The sequence below is a fragment of the Manis pentadactyla genome, chromosome 3, assembly GCF_030020395.1.
Source record: "Manis pentadactyla isolate mManPen7 chromosome 3, mManPen7.hap1, whole genome shotgun sequence".
Taxonomy (NCBI): domain Eukaryota; kingdom Metazoa; phylum Chordata; class Mammalia; order Pholidota; family Manidae; genus Manis; species Manis pentadactyla.
This window is the reverse complement of record NC_080021.1, coordinates 129,120,298-129,126,176: the sequence shown is the minus strand read 5'-3', so window position 1 is coordinate 129,126,176 and position 5,879 is coordinate 129,120,298.

The following is a 5,879-nucleotide window of genomic DNA, read 5'->3' as shown; positions in this document are numbered from 1 at the left end:
GACAATGTGATAGAACAATATACTTTTGGCTGAGTTTCCTGACAGCCAAGACAAATTGGAAGATCTTATAGGTCACAAGATTCTTACTTTCTGGTTAGCTGCAGCAGCCAAGCATTTTGCAATAGATAAACCTTCTTTGTTACTCCATTCTGAGTGCTAAATGAGACCCCAAGCAGGAGATCCCACGTGACATTCTGGATGTCTCCCATTGGTTTGCTCCCCTGAAATCCTTTCCTGGGAATCGGGCAGACCCATGGGCAAAACTCTCTTGAATATAAACATAAGCAACCTCTTCATGAACATATCTCCCTGGGCAAGGGAAACAAAAGCAAAAATGAACAAGTGGGACTATATCAAGCTGAAAAGCTTCTGTACAGCAAAGGACACCATCAATAGAACAAAAAGGCATCCTACAGTATGGGAGAATATATTCATAAATGACAGATCCGATAAAGGGTTGACATCCAAAATATATAAAGAGCTCATGCAACTCAACAAACAAAAAGCAAATAATCCAATTAAAAAATGGGCAGAGGAGCTGAACAGACAGTTCTCCAAAGAAGAAATTCAGATAGCCAACAGACACATGAAAAGATGCTCCACATCACTAATTATCAGAGAAATGCAAATTAAAATCACAATGAGATATCACCTCACACCAGTAAGGATGGCTACCTTCCAAAAGACATACAACAACAAATGTTGGCAAGGTTGTGGAGAAAGGGGAACCCTCCTACACTGTTGGTGGGAAAGTAAATTAGTTCAACCACTGTGGAAAGCAGTATGGGGGTTCCTCAAAAAGCTCAAAATAGAAATACCATTGACCCAGGAATTCCACTTCTAGGAATTTACCCTAAGAATGCAGCACTCCAGTTTGAAAAAGACAGGTGCACCCCTATGTTTTTCTCAGCACTATTTTCAATAGCCAAGAAATGGAAGCAACCTAAATGTCCATCAGTAGATGAATGGATAAAGAAGATGTGGTACATATACACAGTGGAATATTATTCAGCCATAAGAAGAAACAAATCCTACCATTTGCAACAACATGGATGGAGCTAGAGGGTATTATGCTCAGTGAAATAAACCAGGTGGAGAAAGACAAGTACCGAATGATTTCACTCATATGTGGAGTATAAGAACAAAGAAAAACTGAAGGAACAAAACAACAGCAAACTCACAGAACCCAAGAATGGGCTAACGGTTACCAAAGGGTAAGGGACTGGGGAGGATGGGTGGGATGGGATGGATAAGGGCAGGGAAAAAGAAAGGGGGCCTTATGATTAGCATGTATAGTGTGTGTGGGGCATAGGGAGGGATGTGCTACCCAGAGAAGACAAGTAGTGAGTCTACAGCATCTTACTATGCTGATGGGCAGTGAGTGTAATGGGGTTTGTTGGGGGGGGACTTGGTGAAGAGGGGAGCCTAGTAACCATAATGTTCTTCATGTAATTGTAGATTAATGATAATAAATTGAATAATAAATATATATATATATATACCACAGACAGACAAACTGATATAAAGATTTGAGTTACTAAAAAAACAACAACAAAAAAATGTAGGACCAGTCTACTGGATCTGGAGCAGCCCTGTGCAAGAGAAACACAGTGCAAGCCACATGTGTAATTTTAAGTTTCCTAGTAGCCACATTAGCAAGTAAAAGAATCTAAATATATTTTAATTCTAGTTATGTCTTAATTACCTAATTAATTCTAATAAATATCATTTATTTAACCTGACACACATGAAACACAATTTCAATATAATAATTATTAACAAGATATTTTACATTATTTTTGTACTAAGCTTTGAAATCTGGAAGGCATGTTACACATTTGGCATGCTTCAGAACTGACCACGCATCAAGTACTCAATAGCCACATGTGGACAGCGTATTGGAGAGCATGAGCCTAGTGTACTCTCTGCTGAGTCTCTCTGTTTTCTGTTTGCTGCATTAGTGTGTGGGGCTGGGAGATCAGGGCCATCACCCTGATTCTTCATACCCTACAAATAAGAGAATCATCTACTTTATTAAGCAATCTAAGACACCATTGAGGGTAAAAGGAATGGGTGCTCCTAAAAATAGGGGCAGACAACAGGCGTGCATCAGTGAACAGCAGCCCAGGACATGTGGACCCTCTGGTTATGAAACACTCCCATCAGAGGTGGGAGTCGTCAGGGAGCCCTGGGCAGCCAGTGGGCAGCACGAGAGATGGCAGACACCTGAACTGAGGCATCACAGCTACAGGGCGCTCAATGCTGAGTCGTCCTATCTGGTCTCCCCTTCAGTATTCTCTGGAGCCCCAGGTAGGGCTCAGGTATCAGAAGGGGCATCGACAGGCACCTGGGCAAAGGACTTGCGATTTAATCCAGGATGAAAGAGGCCCTTATCAACTGAAGAAGTGCAGAAAAGAGGAAATGAGCTTAAACTGCACAATGTAAGATTTGTCAGGCCCAGGAAGGGTTGCCTGGTGCTGCGAAGGCATTTCAGAGACTGGTGGTGCTAGATGCGTTCTGGGGACTTTAAAAAGCAGCATGAGTTCACTTCATCCCAGGCAAAGAGTAGCCTGTGACAAGGAAGGAAGATAAATCAGCAGATGTCTGAGCCCCTTCCAGGTCTAGATCCCAAGGAAAGATTAAACTCTTGATTGTCGGAAATATTCCAAAGATGAAAAAACAGTTTTAGCCAGATAAAAATTTGTTGCAAACATTTGTTAAAGGGTAAGCACAAACCTTGAAGAAAGGAAAAAAAACCCAAATTTACATATTGGTACTGTAGAAAGTAATGACTTTCATATTTTATTTACATAGGGTTTAAGATTTACCATGAAAAAGAATCTTTCCCATAAGATTTACTTACAAATGTTTTTAAAAAACCCAATACTACAGTATGTCTTGCTATGCATCTAAAGGAGATGGTGCTATTTCATGTGTTAGATTAAACCAATTATTTTCAGCTATAAGTTCATTTCTATTATAAAATAATACCAAAGCAAGCATCTATATTATGTGCTATCATATTCAACAGACATTTATTTTCCTGGATTTTTGCTTTAAATTGGCTCAGGTTTTCATCTTTGCACAACAAAAAGAAATGGCATTTTGAGTATTTGGCTGATATTCATCAAGCCAAAATGGGTACAATAATTTCATCCAATTAACACTGGCTGGTGAGTGAAAGATGACCTGGCTGATAGGAGACTGGGATTCTGGTTCCAATTTTAGTCACACTACTAATGTGATACAGAGCAAATTGCTTAACCTCTTAGGTTGGGCTAACGTACGAGGATCCTTTCTGCTGCAAGTGACAGAAACAGGAATCAAGATGGTTTAAGCAATAAGGGCACCTGCCACCTCACATATGATGAAAGCTGGAGGCACGAGGGCTTGAGGGGCAGCTGATTCAGAATCATCAAGGCCAGGTTCTCTCTGTCTCACAGCTCTGCCATCCTTTGTCACTGTCACTCTCAGGCTGGCATGGGAATGAGAAGGCTGTGGCAGGTGGTCCATCCAGATGTGGACACAAACAGTGTAGCAAAAAAGATTCTTTCTTCCTTGGCTTTTCTTGGATCACCCTTAAGATGTTTCTTCACATCTCATTGGCTAGGTTGGGCCACACGCTCATTCTTGAATTGCTCACTGGCCTGAGGAATGGGATACTCTGATGAATTCAGATTAATCATTTGGAATGGAATAGATGATGTAGAGCTGACAACAGTGACCACTCGATGATTGATGATCTTATGGTCTGGGAAGACTACCAGGGGATGGATACTTTGTAAATGGTAATGCAATCTAAAAGTGCATGGTGTCATTGTTATTTATATGTTCCTAATGTAGTTATCATTCAACTAAAAGTCCCATAATGGTTAAAGAGAATAGATTAGAATGTCTGGGATTTGTCCATCAGAAGAATATGTGGTTCTAGATTTTCATTCCCTGAAAAGCTTTCAGAGAAGGACCATGCTATGTAATAGTGAAATCAAAGGGACATTTAAACAGGACTCTATCACCCGTCACACACCAGGAGGGAACAGAGGGACATCACACCTTCTAGTCTTATCTTGCACATGATGAGCTTCATATTTCTATTAAAAGTTCTACTCTCTTCCAATAATCAGATCAGAGGCATGGAGCTAGTCAGACAGGCATAGTAAAAACCATGAGCTGCTTGGGTAGACAAACTGGAATATAAATCCCAGTTCCTCCATTTAGTAATCCCAGATCTCTGCACATATCAATTTACTTAATGTCTTTGAACTTTATTTTCCCAATCTGTACAATGAGGCTAATAATATCATTATCCCACAGATTTGGGGGATTTCATGAAATAAAACTGAAGAACATTAATCACAATGTCTATCATAAAATCAAATGTTCAATAAATGGTAGCCACATAGGAGGTGTTTTCAAATTACTATTTAATAATAATGAAAAGATTTCCCAGAAAAAGGTCTCAACAAATTCAGTAAATTCAAGTCAATGGATATTTAACAAGTCTCTACTGTGCAAAAGGTATCATGCACCTTGACACCACATTCTTAATTTGTAATAGTGGTTGATACCTAAGAGAGGGGCGGAAGATGGCGGCGTGAGTAGAGCAGCGGAAATCTCCTCCCAAAACAACATATATCTATGAAAATATAACAAAGACAACCCTTCCTAGAATAAAGACCAGAGGACACAGGACAATATCCAGACCACATCCACACCTGAGAGAACCCAGCGCCTCACGAAGGGGGTAAGATACAAGCCCCGGACCCGCGGGAGTCGAGCGCCCCTCCCCCCAGCTCCCGGCGGGAGAAGAGCAGGCAGAGCGGGAGGGAGACGGAGCCCAGGGCTGCCGAACACCCAGCCCCAGCCATCTGGGCCAGAGTGCAGGGCCCTCGATACTGGGAAAACAGGGCAGCAAGAACAGTGAGCAGGCACTGGAGGCTGGGCGACAGAGGACATAAGAAAAGCGCGCGACCATTTTTTTTTTTTTTGCTTTTTTGCTGCTTTGTTTTGGCGAGCGCTTTTTGGAAGTCTTAAAGGGACAGGGACCCCAATACTAGGGAAACAGGGCAGAAAGACCGGTGAGCAGAGGCCTGAGGCTGGCACCGGAGAATAAAGAAAAACGAACGACCACCTTTTTTTTTTTTTTAATTAAAAATTTTTTTTTTTTTTAATTAAAAAAATTTTTTTTTCTTGTTTTTTTTTTGTGGTCGTTGTTTTGTTTTGGCGGGTGCTTTTTGGAAGTCTTAAAGGGGCAGGGCGGGTCACTTAATCCAGAGGTAGGGAATCCGGGATCTCTGGGCACCCTAACCCCTGGGCTGCAGGGAGCAGGGAGGCCCCTTATGGAGATAAATAGCCTCCCAGCAGCTCCTGCTCCAACGCAACTCCACCATTTTGGAGTAGCTGCCCGAGCCAGGCCACGCCCACAGCAACAGCGGAGATTAACTCCATAGCAGCCGGGCAGGAAGCAGAAAGCCTGTCTGCACGCAGCTGCGCAGCACAAGCCACTAGACGTCGCTGTTCTCCCAGGAGAGGAGGGCCACAAACCAACAAGAAAGGAAGTCCTTCCAGCCGTCACTCGTCCCAGTTCTGCAGACTATTCCTATCACCATGAAAAGGCAAAGCAACAGGCAGACAAAGATCACAGAGACAACACCAGAGAAGGAGACACACCTAACCAGTCTTCCTGAAAAAGAATTCAAAATAAGAATCATAAACATGCTGACAGAGATGCAGAGAAATACGCAAGAGAAATGGGATGAAGTCCGGAAGGAGATCACAGATGCCAGAAAGGAGATCGCAGAAATGAAACAAACTCTGGAAGGGTTTATAAGCAGAATGGATAGAATGCAAGAGGCCATTGATGGAATTGAAATCAGAGA